At 40.0% G+C, this 13,564-nt stretch overlaps 1 protein-coding gene across 3 annotated transcripts in view; it reads right to left on the bottom strand.

Moving 5' to 3' along the window:
* The window catches only part of nat16 (N-acetyltransferase 16), a 40,522-nt gene extending 30,064 nt beyond the window's left edge, over positions 1-10,458 (bottom strand). For 2 of the 3 annotated variants that reach the window (XM_034231934.1, XM_034231936.1), the window contains exon 1: positions 10,322-10,458. The gene's annotated coding sequence lies outside the window, so the exon portion shown is untranslated. The remainder of the gene's footprint in view (positions 1-10,321) is intronic. The other variant, XM_034231932.1, reaches the window with a different exon arrangement.
* Between the last annotated feature and the right edge of the window lie 3,106 nt (positions 10,459-13,564).

Below are 13,564 nucleotides of genomic sequence, written 5' to 3'. Positions count from 1 at the left end.
GTGTGGCACGAGCCATTTTGTGTTTGTGCGCGAGAGAGAGCGCGCGCACCGGTACTGGAGATCGTTGTGGTTAGCATCTGGTGCTAGCTACGCTAACGGATATAAGGAGCTTTTTCAACAACAAGGTGGAGGGAGAACTCTCTCCTGTCAGACTGAGAGTCTCAGATAACCTCAGCTCAGGAGAGGTAAAGGACTCTCTCAGTGTTAGATAGTTAACTGTAGTCTAAGTTATCGCAGTGGGTCTCAAAACTGTTTGGTCACGATTAATGTAAATAAGTATTTCTGAGGCACACGTTTATTGAAGAAGAAGAAGATTGAACTTATTGTCATTATGTAGTACAGGTAGCCTACTATGTAAGGAAACGGTTTCTCTGTATTTGACCCATCCTAGAGTTACGAGCAGTGGGCTGCCATTATGTACGGCGCCTGGGGGCGAGCAGTGTAGGGAAAGGTGCCTTGCTCAGGGATACCTCGGTAGCACTTGGTCTTTCCGGGACTTGAACTGGTGACCTTCCAGTTGCCAAGCCACGTCCCTATGGATTTCGCCACCACCGCCCACCATTTATATGATCATTATAGGTATAAAAAAATAAGAGCATAAATGAAAAACAGGTATGAAATATTATGACTGTAAAACAAGAATACAGTTTAGAAGGGGAGTGATTTGTAAAATATGCATAAAGCAATAGAAAATCGGTTTACAGTTCTGTTTCATCTGGGTGTTGAGAGATGTATCCATAGATCTCTTAATTTTGCTCTCAAAGTGCACCAGATTGATGCATGTCATTTAAATATTTAAATAAAAATCTTCCCGGGGGCATGCCCCCGGACCACCCTAGAGGATGTTAGGTCCACCCCCCATTTGATTATCGAGCCTTCATTGTAACACTGTGTATGTGTGTGGGGAGTGTTGCAGTAGAACATTCCACTGTAGCGCTCGGTACATTAATGGGAAACCCTAAATGTTTGAGCACCCTCTATGAAACGTCAAGCTACCTCACAGCACCCCCAAAAGAAAATATCTGGCACCGCCACTGTGCTGCAGCACCTCTTTTCACCCTCTTTCTGAAACCAGAGCCCAGTCTGCTGTGATTGGTTAGCTGGCCAGCTCTGTTGTGATTGGTCAACCTCTTATAGATGTCATATAGATCATGTACAATGTGTTGGAGCTTTAGCTAATAGAAGCACAAGTTTTACAACGAGATGTCACCATGTAACGAAAGTAAACAAAGGAGTCCAATGGAAGTGTTTCAGACAGGGGGCGGGACTTCAGGATTTTAGCCTTTGCATTATATGCACAAAAACCTATATAACAAATTACAGGAAAGCGAATAGAGAACCGCAGTGACGCGTCCTAAAACCCGGAAGTAAGTTAGCATTTTTACCACGTCCGGTTCCTTCGATAAAAAGCAATGCAATTTCTCCATAGGATTTTGGAAAATAGCTCCAAATAAGGTCTGTGGTTGACACAAATTGAAGAGACAGATCACGTTTTGTTCTACGACCCCGCTGGTGATTTTTGAAGAGTTTACGTGTCTGAAAAACGATGGTTGTTAACAAGTGGCTGAATAGGACTACAGAAGTTGTCCAGGCCGTTTTACATCATTACACCGAACACGTAAAACACTCCCGCTAAGTTTGTTTGCCCTGTTCTGCTTGAAAGCAAGTACCTGCCTCCTGCAAACTGTTCAAACAAACACTTCAACTTGTACCATTTACAATCTGTATGTTTGAATATGGATCTTAAGTTGGGGTGACGTTGAAGCAGCGACCCTGCTGTAGTTCCTTTATAGCATAACGTTAGCATTTTGCTTCATGCGACTAGATTTATGCTTCGAAAATGATAAAAGTAGGATAGACATGTGGAGATTATCCGGCTGAACAAAACGTGATCCGTCTCTTAAATATGTGTCAACCACAGACCTTATTTCGAGCTATTTTCCAAAATCCTATGGAGAAATTGCATTGCGTTTTTGACGAAGGAACCGGAAGGAGTTTACATCCGGGTTTTAGGACGCGTCACTGCGGTTCTCTATACCCCAAAAGATTAATAAGGCCTCTTTGAATGTCTAATTAGACCATTTGCAGCAATACATGTCAGCAACAGTCATGTGACACACACCCAGGCAGGTGAAGCTGAGCATTTGACATTGTCATCATTTATAACATCAAAATCCAACAAGCTTTAAAACACCAGGCTTTAGATTTTGCATGACAACACACATAACAAACCCAACCCCGTTTGGAATGTACAAAACCATGTCCCCCCCCCCCCCCCCCCCACCCCCCATCCCCTCCACTGCCGCTTTATCGTGCCTCTGTTTGCATGGGGCGATGGAGACAGAGGGCCCGGCCTGTGTGAGTAAATGTGTACAAAAGTGGAAAGAATAGGATGTCCATGTTGTGCTTTCCTATTTTTTCTCTCCCCTTCCATGATTAATACAATAATGCCTCCACGCTTTCAATCCCAAATACCAAACTGTCAAAAGACATCAGATCACATCCTTTCTCTCTTTTCTCTCTCCATCCCTCTTTTTCTCTCTCACCCTCTCTTTTTCTCCCTCCAGCAGCTGTACAGCCTTGCATGACAAGTTGACAACAGAAAGTATTTCATCCGTGAGTCACACAAAAGACAGAGGGATAAAAGTGATGGCGGGAGCAGGATGGAAATGGTGATGATAGGAGAGAGAGGCCGCCAAAACAGCTCACCTGTCCCATGGTTATTTAAAGCTGCACTTATCAATACTTTTATTTAAAAAATGGATCAAGTGACTGCGCGTAATGTGAAGAAAGTGACAAACCAGCAGAGAATTATCATCCTCTCTGAGATTCCTAGCCTATTTGTTTTGGTTTTACAAACACACAACAGGCAGCCATTTTTTAGCAAAAAGGTTAGTTAGTGAACAATGGATAATAGAGGAGTGAATAGTAGACATATAGGTATTACAACCTGTGATTATCCTTGTTAAGAATAGTTAAGTAATCAAACAGTAAAGTAATCCCTATATTCAGAACTAAAGCTTGGTAAGGGCGCTCTTTTAGCTTTGAAACTAATTACAGAATTTAGCTTTAAAATAAGCAAAACATGCTAAAAGAAACCATAATAACAGCATTAATTTGTTAGCAACCCCTAACGGAGCGTCCACACTACAGCTTCAAAAAAAGCTTGGAGCTGGGCGTGTCTGAAGCTTGGGGATTTTATTCAAGCAACGCGACCAACAACCAATCACATGAATCTCCCGCCCCCGACATACAAAGCAAAAACCCCCGGGGATTTTATGGGAGCAATATATATATAAACTCCCCAAACAGGCGAAAACCTACCAGTTTCACCCACTGTCTCTGCCACCTCCCTCCATGCCTGGTTCCTCCGGTTTGTATCCCGGTAGGTGAAGAGGGTCTGGTCATACAAAACCGGGTGATTTGCTACGGCGATAATTAGTTTCTCCTCCATCTTTTTTTGAAATATAGAAATGAACGGCGAGATATCTCTCCCAGCTTAGACGCGGTTTGATTGGCTACGGCTTGAGCTGTCAGATTTTCCGAAACGGGATTTGATTGGCTGGCGCTGGCTACTCCGGCGTCTCCGGCGGAGACGGACCGCTATGCTACCCACAATTCAGTTCGGCGAAAAAGCGAGGCAACGTGACGTCACCCCATTCAAAGTGAATGGGCAGATTGAAGCTGTCGACGCTGTCGACGCTGTAGTGTGGACGGACCGTAAGTGTCACATTTTTCAATAAATGGACCTTTAAGTCTATTTTTGTTTGATTTCTGACAAGGTTCAAGGTTCAAGGTTCTTTATTTGTCATACGAACATAGCTACAGAGTAGTTATGTCGATGAAAATCTTAGGTCACAGGCTTCTCCAACAGTGCAATAATACAGAAAAACAGAAAAATATAGTGCAAGTAAATATTAAAAAGTAAATACAAAAAGAAAAATAGCTTAAAAAAAGTGAAGTAGTGAAATAAGAGTCTATATGCAAGCTATTGGCATGATATATTAGATAAATAGATACATTACTTAAATTACTAAGTAGCAGATGAATGTTATGGATGTTGTTACAACAGTTCAGGTGTTTAACAGTCTTATTGCCTGTGGGATGAAACTGTCTCTGAATCTGGTGTTTTTTGTCCGGATGCTACGGTAACGCCTGCCAGACGGCAGCAGACTGAACAGTTTGTGGCTGGGGTGATGGGGGTCTTTTATAATCCGGAGGAATTTCTTCCTGAGCCGCTGGGAGTATAGGTCCTCCATGGATGGCAGCTCTGTCATGGTAAGGTTCTGTGTAGTTTTCACCACCCTCTGCAAAGCCTTACGATTGAGGGCGGTGCAGCTGCCGTACCAGGCCGTGATGCAGCCAGTCAGGATACTCTCTATGGTGCACCTGTAGAAGTTGCAGAGTATCCTGGAGTCCATGTTGAACCTCCTCAGCCTGCGGAGGAAGAAGAGCCGCTGTCAAGCTGTTTTGGTGATGGTGGTGGTGGTGTGAAGAGTCCATGTCAGGTGCTCAGTGATGTGGACACCGAGGAACCTGAAGCTGCTGACTCTCTCCACCGTAGTCCCATTGATGGCGATGGGGGCGTGTCCCTCTCTCTGCTGCTTCCTGTAATCCACAATCAGCTCCTTTGTTTTGCTGACGTTGAGATGGAGGTTGTTATCCTGGCACCAAGATGTCAGGTTTTCGACCTCCTCTCTGTACGCCGTCTCGTCGCCGTCTGTGATCTGGCCGATGACGGTTGTGTCGTCAGCAAACTTCACGATGGTGTTGGAGCTGTGTATGGCCACGCAGTCGTGAGTGAACGGGGAGTAGAGGAGAGGGCTGAGCATGCAGCTTTGAGGGGCTCCGGTGTTGAGGATCAGGGTGGAGGATGTGATGTTTCCCACCCGCACTGCCTGGGGTCTGCCCGTCAGGAAGTTCAGGATCCAGTCACAGAGGGCACTTTTTTGCCAACATAGTGTTACATGCTAAAACCAAGCAGACATGCAACAAAGGTTTCTAATACCTTTGCATTATTGCCGCATCATGTCAAAGTCATGTCAAATATGCTTGGCATTTTTTTGTACCACTAATTATAATCTAGAAGCAATCTTGGACCTCCATTGTGTGCCCTCACATGTAGCGTGGTGTGTCCCATTTCTGTTCGGGATGAAGGGGTAGCGGCTATCTAAAGTCCAGATCGCCTGCCAAATGGAGAATTTCCACATGCATAGTCAAATCAAGTGAGAGGGATTTTCCCAGAATGCATTGCGACTGGGCCTGAAGAGCGGCAATGTGTAGAAATGTGGCCTTTATGTATTTTTATTATGTCAAATATGTCAAATCTTATTAAATCTGGATCTTCTACAAAGTAAATTGATTACTGTTATTCATTTTCATGATGATTGAATTAGCTGTGTATTAACAACAGCAGATGAATGCACTGGACTACAGAATCTATATGACTCTCATGCCTGTATTTTTCTTTTGTCGACTACTGCAACTCACATAAACCTCCTGGCTTTAATTTCTGAATGACCATTACCCAATCAAAAGCACTTTGAGACAAGCGATAGTGTTACAGCAGAAGTAATGGGATAGGAGCCATGTCTGATAGCTGCACATGAGTCTTTTATATCTACTTACATTCTTATTACAAGGTAAAGCTGCAGAGGTGTCTGGATTCTCCAGTTGCAGAGTCTAATCACTTTGAGTGGATATAGGTTGCATGCTCACTTTAGCATGTGATAGCCAGGGTTTGTACTGATAACCAGGGGTTCAATGGGGCTGCAACAATGTATATGTTTGCATTTTAAATGTGTCCCTGCACTGAAAAAACTGAAATGTTGAATTGAATTAAATGTATTATATCAACAAATGTCACATAACTGTATTATATTAGTTGAAAGCAATAATATTAACTTGAACGTAATATATTTAAACGTAATATTATTTATTTCAAATAACCAAATCAAATACAGTTATGTTGTGAAATCTGTTGATATAGTACATTTAATTAAAGTCAACTGATCAGTTGTTTCAGTGTGCATATTAAATCAAGCGCACCCTAAACATCCAGATACTACCCAGCGTTAGACTACCTTCTTTTTTAATTAAACCGCTCAGAGACTAAACTTTGCTCATTGCCGATTAATAATTAAAGTCTGTACTAAAGTTAAAGCTTTAAGGATAATGAATAAAGCAACTAAACAAACAATAACCAAGCAGAACCATATGGTCAATAAAAGATCCCCCATTGTCATACCACAAACCCCCACATACACCAGGTGCCCAAAATACCATTAACCACACCCATGTGACGATCACCGGAAACAATCAATTACCAATGTGTGTGGTGTTAACAAACCATGAGAATAATAAAACAATAAATGCAGGCTAGCTTAGCATTTTGGCTCCGACACATAATATGAGGTTAGCTCCCCCCTGCTAGTTTGCGCTTCATACGGCTGTTATCTGATTGGTTGCGTGTCAAAAGGTCAGCGGCAATCGAGGTTAAAGTTGAAATAATTTGTATTCTGTCCAGAGGAAAACAACGAGAACGTCAGCCCAGAGATGTTTTACCCCTGGTAATGTGGAGGCAGATTTGGAAAGGTTCTGAATTGACTATTGATGAGATGTCATCCCTTGTCTTTTTGACCAGCTGTAGTTGGTTGGCATGGTGAAGGTGGCGCTTCAATCCAACCACCCAAATCCTTCCCGAAATATGGAGAATATCTTGTTTAACATGCATATCATCAGTAATTTACACCAAATGTTCTCAACAGCACAATATTACATATCATTTTAATCTAGCCTTATCATTTTGATCTCAAAGTGCACCAGATTGTTGCATTAAGCTTTCAAATGAAAGATTCAGGTGGAATTTTTGTGTAAATATTCCTGTGATTTACATTGCAATACATATTGTTCTAAATGTAATATTACAAAGTCATTTTTTTTCTAATATGGTGAACCCGTAATGTGTTAACAAAAGCTGTGCTCTATTGTATATATTTTATATATTATATCTATATATTTTATCACCAATTAATAATGATGAGAAATAATCTTGACCTCCCTCTGTTGAAACAAATCCCAGTTTATACCTATAGAAAGTTATTAATTATTCCTTGTATATAAACTACGTAATAGTTATTATGGACATGCAGGGCAGGCAGCATCTAAGATAATCTGGTAGGTAGTATAAAGAACGACAAAGTCCGCAAAAGTAGGGTGTCACATGTGAAACCAAGTCAACGCAAATGCAAACGAATGAAATGTACAGAATCGTATTGCTGGACATTCTTCGGAAATTACTAAACGTTACCATAAGATATCGTACGAGGTGTAGTACAAGTAACGCTGCATTTGACCTGATTTGCATGTATGCAATCTGTACATGAAAATGTGGCACGTTTGTACGGTTTACAAAAAAAAATCCTAATTTAATTATTGAGTTAATCAATTGGAAATTAATCAATTCATATACTAAATGGTACATATACATAATATTAAGGTATTTGAAACTGACTATATTTTCTCCAGATATGAGCTTGCTAACATCTATGCTACATGCTTAATATAGTCATTATCATCAGCGCTTCAAGCTGCTATTGCTGAACATTAACATATAGTTATCTCAAGTTGAGGTGTCTAGGTTTGTTGTTTTTCAGATGCTTTTGGAACTCTACAAGTCTAAAACTGTAAACTACCACCTATGCCCAGAACAATTGGTTGCCCCTGTTGATTGAAGAATAAGATGAACAGTATTTACTCGTAGAAAATGGTAAATCTAATTTGTCAACAGGTTCAAAAATGAAACCCTGTTGTATGTGGGTGGTGGTGCGAAGTCGATAGGGACTTGGCTTGGCAACTGGAAGGTCACCAGTTCAAGTCCCGGCAAGACCAAGTGCTACCGAGGTGTCCCTGAGCAAGGCACCGTTCCCCACACTGCTCCCCGGGCGCCGTTCAAAATGGCAGCACACTGCTCCTAACACTAGGATGAGTCAAATGCAGAGAAACAATTTCCCCACGAGGTTTTAATAAAAGTCCATCTTATCTTATTTTATGTAGCTGAATAGTTTGGTTTTGATATCCTTGATTGAACAACATATGGATCCTGTTATATTAAGTTGTATTGCACCACATCTAACAATAGCTTTTATAATCAAATGTAATGTGTAATGAATGTTACAGCCTTATCGGTCCATAGATTGTTGTTTTTATCTATCATGACATTGGGTTATCAGTAGAAGTACACAGTACACAAAGATGACCTTGTTTCCTGCTCTTCATGGGCAGCTCCAGTATGCAACAATCCTGTCTAGTAGCAGTAGCGGAAAAAATATGGACCAATTTCTAAATTTGTCTTTATTCCAAATTACACAAAGTAGCATTATAATAAATCATGGGAGGTCAGAGCCCATTAAGATCAATGACACTTCTCGGCTAGGAAAATAATATCGGTGCCCATGCTGCTGCTAAAGACATCCTGTTGTTATAAATAGAGTCTGACTATACTCACTGCCAACTGTGCCAGTTTAAGCTGTTTTGAAGTGGGAAATAATGACTGGCATAACATTTAGAACATTTAGTTTTTATGATAACAAGAGGAAAATCTAACAAATAAAGTACCCAGTCTAAAGATTTTGGATCAGGCAGAAACCGTTCTAAAAGGTTAAATAAGGAGGATCCTGAAAACATCCTTTTTCGCTACCTTAATTGGTTTAAATTGGTAAAAACATGAATCATCAAATGTCAGCTTCAATCTAGATCTGAGTCACTGGATGGGATGTTCTGTAGGTCTCATTGTGTCTGACTAGTTTAATGAACACCATGCAATTATTCGACATAGCAGCAGCCTGCATCCCTGTGATCAGGTGACATCAATAAAAAGGCGTTTCTGCAATTTTCTCCTAAATTGCAAAATCTTCCTTAAACAAATACAGCATCAAAAGAGACCTTTGTTGAATAATAATATATTTCAAAAGTAAAATAAATGTAGTTCATGAAAAAATAATTGTGTCACTTTTCCACCATACAGGGTATTGCATTACAGGGTACTCTGCTGTCATGGGCCGACAAGATGAATCAAGTATTTAAACGGAAAATGAACTGACAATATTTCAAGTCATATATCAAGCAAAGTGTTTGATATCTTTGTAGAGAAATTGAAATATTACTTTGACAGTTCACAGACCAGCTGTTCGATGCAGTAATCTGAATAATATACTACAGACTCATCTGTGGCTGCAACTAATGAATGTATTATTCACATTTCAATAAATTAAATAAAGTTTCATGTTCTAACAAAAATCTAAATTGAGGGGAAATTTCCATCACATTTTTTATATAATTTGTATGTATTTGTTTTATATACAAATTGAAATATTGAATTCACACTGATATTAAATACAATAATTCCATTGAATGTTTAGCTTTTTGAACTAATTGGTAAAATCATTATGAATGAATAGTTGCTGTACTTTATACATCACATTTTAAAACTAATATATTAATGAACTTAGAATTTTCTGAATTAAACAATAAAGACAATAGTTGTTAGTTACAGCTGCCAGGTCCAGGTTTGATCCCACTCTGAGACACTCTGATGTTGAAGCATCCCATAGCTGCAGACTGCATCCTCCTCATCACCTGCTCCTGCATGAGCTCTGATCATTTCCCCTAATTTACCAAAACATGTTATCGGATACAAACTGCAGTCCTCCTCTAACAGCCCAAATGAAATATCATAAACATTATAACCTCTTAAAAGTAGGCCTATATCTTGAATGGTTTTGTATTACAAGTGTTATGTTTTATGTATTTGAAGTTATATGTCTCCATCTCTCATTCTGTCCAGCAACATGGAAGTATAGGATGGATGAATGGGACTACATTGATGACCATGACCTTAATGCCATAATATAAAACAATATATGTCCAGATTTGTTTACAGCTGGGGAGGTGAACCTGTCTCTTACAGGAATATAATACATCTAAAATAATGTCCCAAGGTTTAAGCCACATATTAATCAGTATTGTGTGTCGTCATGAAGCAAGATAACCATGCACGGACAGAGCCCAAATAATCCCACAAGGTCACTATCCCGTGATCACGGAGAATACATTTAAAGAATATTACATAATAGCATAGGAGGTAAAAATCAAACAATACAATAGAAACGTCACGATGTACCCAGAGGGCCTACTAAACACCAGCGAACACCGCTAAATTGGGATGCTGAAGGCTTGTAATTTTCCTATAGGACAGCGCGGAGCCATCCGTTATCTAACCGGTTTGCAGCCGGTATCCAGCCGCGTTCTCTGCGGGTCTTACCGCGGATGATGGCCGGTGGTGGTGTCCTTGGTGTCGGCGGGTCGGAGGATGGCAGGCGGTTATCACGGCTGATGCACGGAGCTGCACAGTTCCGGTGATGAATGAAAGACAGACAGACCGACTCTGTGGGTGATACACTAGAGACACAAGCCCCTCCCCTCCCAGTGCCCTACGTCAAACCACCGTACTGGACTCACTGGAGCTCAGCATCACCGCAGCCCTCCCCCCTCTCTCTCTGTGTGTGTGTGTGTGTGTGTGTGTGTGTGTGTGTGTGTGTTGTGTTGTGTGTGGTGTGTGTGTGTGTGTGTGTGTGGTGTGTGTGTGTTGTGTGTGTGTGTGTGTGTGTGTGTGTGTGTGTGTGTGTGTGTGTGTGTGTGTGTGTGTGTGTGTGTGTGTGTGTGTGTGTGTGTGTGTGTGTGTGTGTGTGTGTGTGTGTGTGTGTGTGTGTGTGTGTGTGTGTGTGTGTGTGTGTGTGTGTGTGTGTGTGTGTGTGTGTGTGTGTGTGTCAGTATGAAAGGGACGTGCAGGGACTTCCAAGGAGCGTGGGCAGTTGCGTAGCGTCACATTCCTCCTTTTTTTTAGGTAATTGTGGGGCAGAAGGAAGTTGTTATAAGAGGTTTATTATTATTTTTCATCAAAAATTGGGGAATAAATTGGAACTTTTGTATCTCTTTTTTCGTTAATTGAGACTGTAGACTACTGTAAGTTTTTAAGAGGAAACAAAAGTGCCTGAAATCAACTTAAAGACAGCCTTGTAAAGATAGATCGAGATAGATAGATATATAGATAGAGATAGATAGATAGATACTACCAATATACTACGGAAACAGAAATGTAACAGTTACAGAGGATAGCAAGTTCGAGTCCCACTGCAGTCAGCATGTCGTTGTGTCCCTGAGACACTTCACCCCAAATTGCTCCTGTGGGGATTGCCCACAGTATTGGCTATGTAAGTCGCTTTGGATAAAAGCGTCTAATATGTAATGCAATGTAATGTAATGTAATATGGAAGTCAGGATGTTATAACCTCCAGCAATAACTTTATGTATTCAGTTCTTTTGTTTGTGTGTCAAGGGGATTATGGAAAATTACTACCACAAATTCCAAGTTGAAAGGATGAAGCACTGGACAAGGAAGAAACCCATGTTATTTTAAGCAGAACCGAATCACAGGGTCGTGAACACATTCTTTTTCACTTTCATAACATTGTGATATAGGGCATGGCCTTGGCAGAGGTCTGTGATTCAGAGCACACTTCTTATATTACTTGTTAACTCTGTTTGACAGTGAGCAATTTGTCCACGCTTCTTCATGGAGTTCCTCAAGGATCTATGCTTGACCCACTGTTTATTTTAAATGTTTATAAATGTCCTGTTTGTTGCTGATGATACCAATATTCTCGCTTCATGTAAAGTTAAAAATACAACAAATCCTATATATTTTTGATTGAACATTTTACAAATATGAATGGATAACTGTACACGTTTTTTTTCTCAGTTAAACGAAGAAAAAAACCCAAACACTTAATAACAAAACCACAGATATTATGCAAGTATTTTTTCTACTGTTAGAACAGTTATGTTGAGTGAATTCTGCAGTACAGCACTGCAGGTAACAATATGAAATAATCTAAAGCAAATTATCAGTTGGTTTTACCATCTAAAATAACCTGCAAAGTACCTTGAAAATAATACTAGGAGCAACAGGCTACAGACATGCTCTAGGTTGTGGAGGGGCCTTTGTGTGTTTATGCAGGGGCCCATTGTTACATAATCAGTCCACGTACAATGGAGTTTCTCTTCTATCAGTAGGAAATAAAAAGCAAGGGATACGGTCTGCTAAGAACTCAGTTCAAAGTGCAGTGGAAACACATGTATTTAAAATGAATCAGCCTGTATCAAAAAAGCTTTGAAAAACTAGCAATTGAGACCACAAACTTGTAAGGAAAAATGTTAATTGGGGTAATAAATCGAGAAGGTCATTTTTGTATAGACTTCTATAGAATGGGACTTTGTTTGCAAGTTGCCCGTTGCCGGCATTTAGAGAGAATGCAAATGTAAGGCACCTCCACATTGGCTTCAATTTCCAGACCTGGAGGTTGCCGCTTCAATTATCCACACATGACCAGGGCCCTTATAACAGCTCAGTGCGTCCAGCAGTGGAACCTTGTATGAGCTAATGTATTGACTAGGAGATATGCCCCCATCTGTGTAATCAATGCCTCTGACCACGACCACACTGCTGATGCCCACATCGCATTGATTAAAAAAGTAATTTAGTTTATTAATGTCCTCCCAATCCCCATCATAGGATGGGCTCTGACCTCCTGGGTAATTACCAGAAATGTGCCTCATACTGTTTCCAAACTCAATGACATCATGGCCTCATTTTATTTATTTACTCGTGTGCCCTTTCATTGTTATGCTCTTTCTCATGTACATTTCAGTATTAAACAGTTGGAAAGGGCCTAGACCTAGACTTCGGGACAACCCGTTTTCCAACTTGTTCACAGTGCATCAACAGAAGTCATTACATCTTTATGTATACAAGTCCTAAAAACACTAGTTATTAATGTTTTAAGATCTCTAAAAAGGAATGAAAGTGCTGCATTTCTATCTATAAGAAACAATAGTGCCTCTTAACACCATTCTCTATGGTCTCTTTTGTCACAATCTCCCCAAAAATCTGAGGCTGCTATTATGTATGAACACTCATAATGCAATGAATGAATGATAAATGAATGAAGCCTTTATTATGGTGTCATGCATAATATATTCTCAGACCACACTGGCTATTAAGACACCAAAGACTCATCCATCTGCACTATTTAAACAATACGACACAAATGTGCTATGAAATACTGAAGAAATCTGAGCTTGTTTAATTTTTTCATTGAGGCTTTTTATTCTTAGTTAATCAGTATCAAGAGTTTACTTAAGAATGAATTACACGTAGCATATTGTAGCACAATGTGAACATGTTTACTTTAACTTCTTATGTTTATATCGATCTCTGTATTTTATTTTTTCATACATTTGTACACATTCTTACTTTAACATCATATGTTTACATTAATCATTTTATACTTTGTGTGTATTTATCTTTTGTTTATTTAATTCTTAAATGGAGGAACTGACCTTAAACCCAATTAACAATGGGATGAATAAAGTATTTTGATTCGGTTTAAATGTATTAAATATGTGTAGCTGCATAGTTCACTTGGGAACTTTGGGGTCACTTGCT

This window comes from Gymnodraco acuticeps, unplaced genomic scaffold (assembly GCF_902827175.1).
Source record: "Gymnodraco acuticeps unplaced genomic scaffold, fGymAcu1.1, whole genome shotgun sequence".
Lineage (NCBI taxonomy): Eukaryota > Metazoa > Chordata > Actinopteri > Perciformes > Bathydraconidae > Gymnodraco > Gymnodraco acuticeps.
This window is presented reverse-complemented; position numbering and strand designations above follow the sequence as displayed.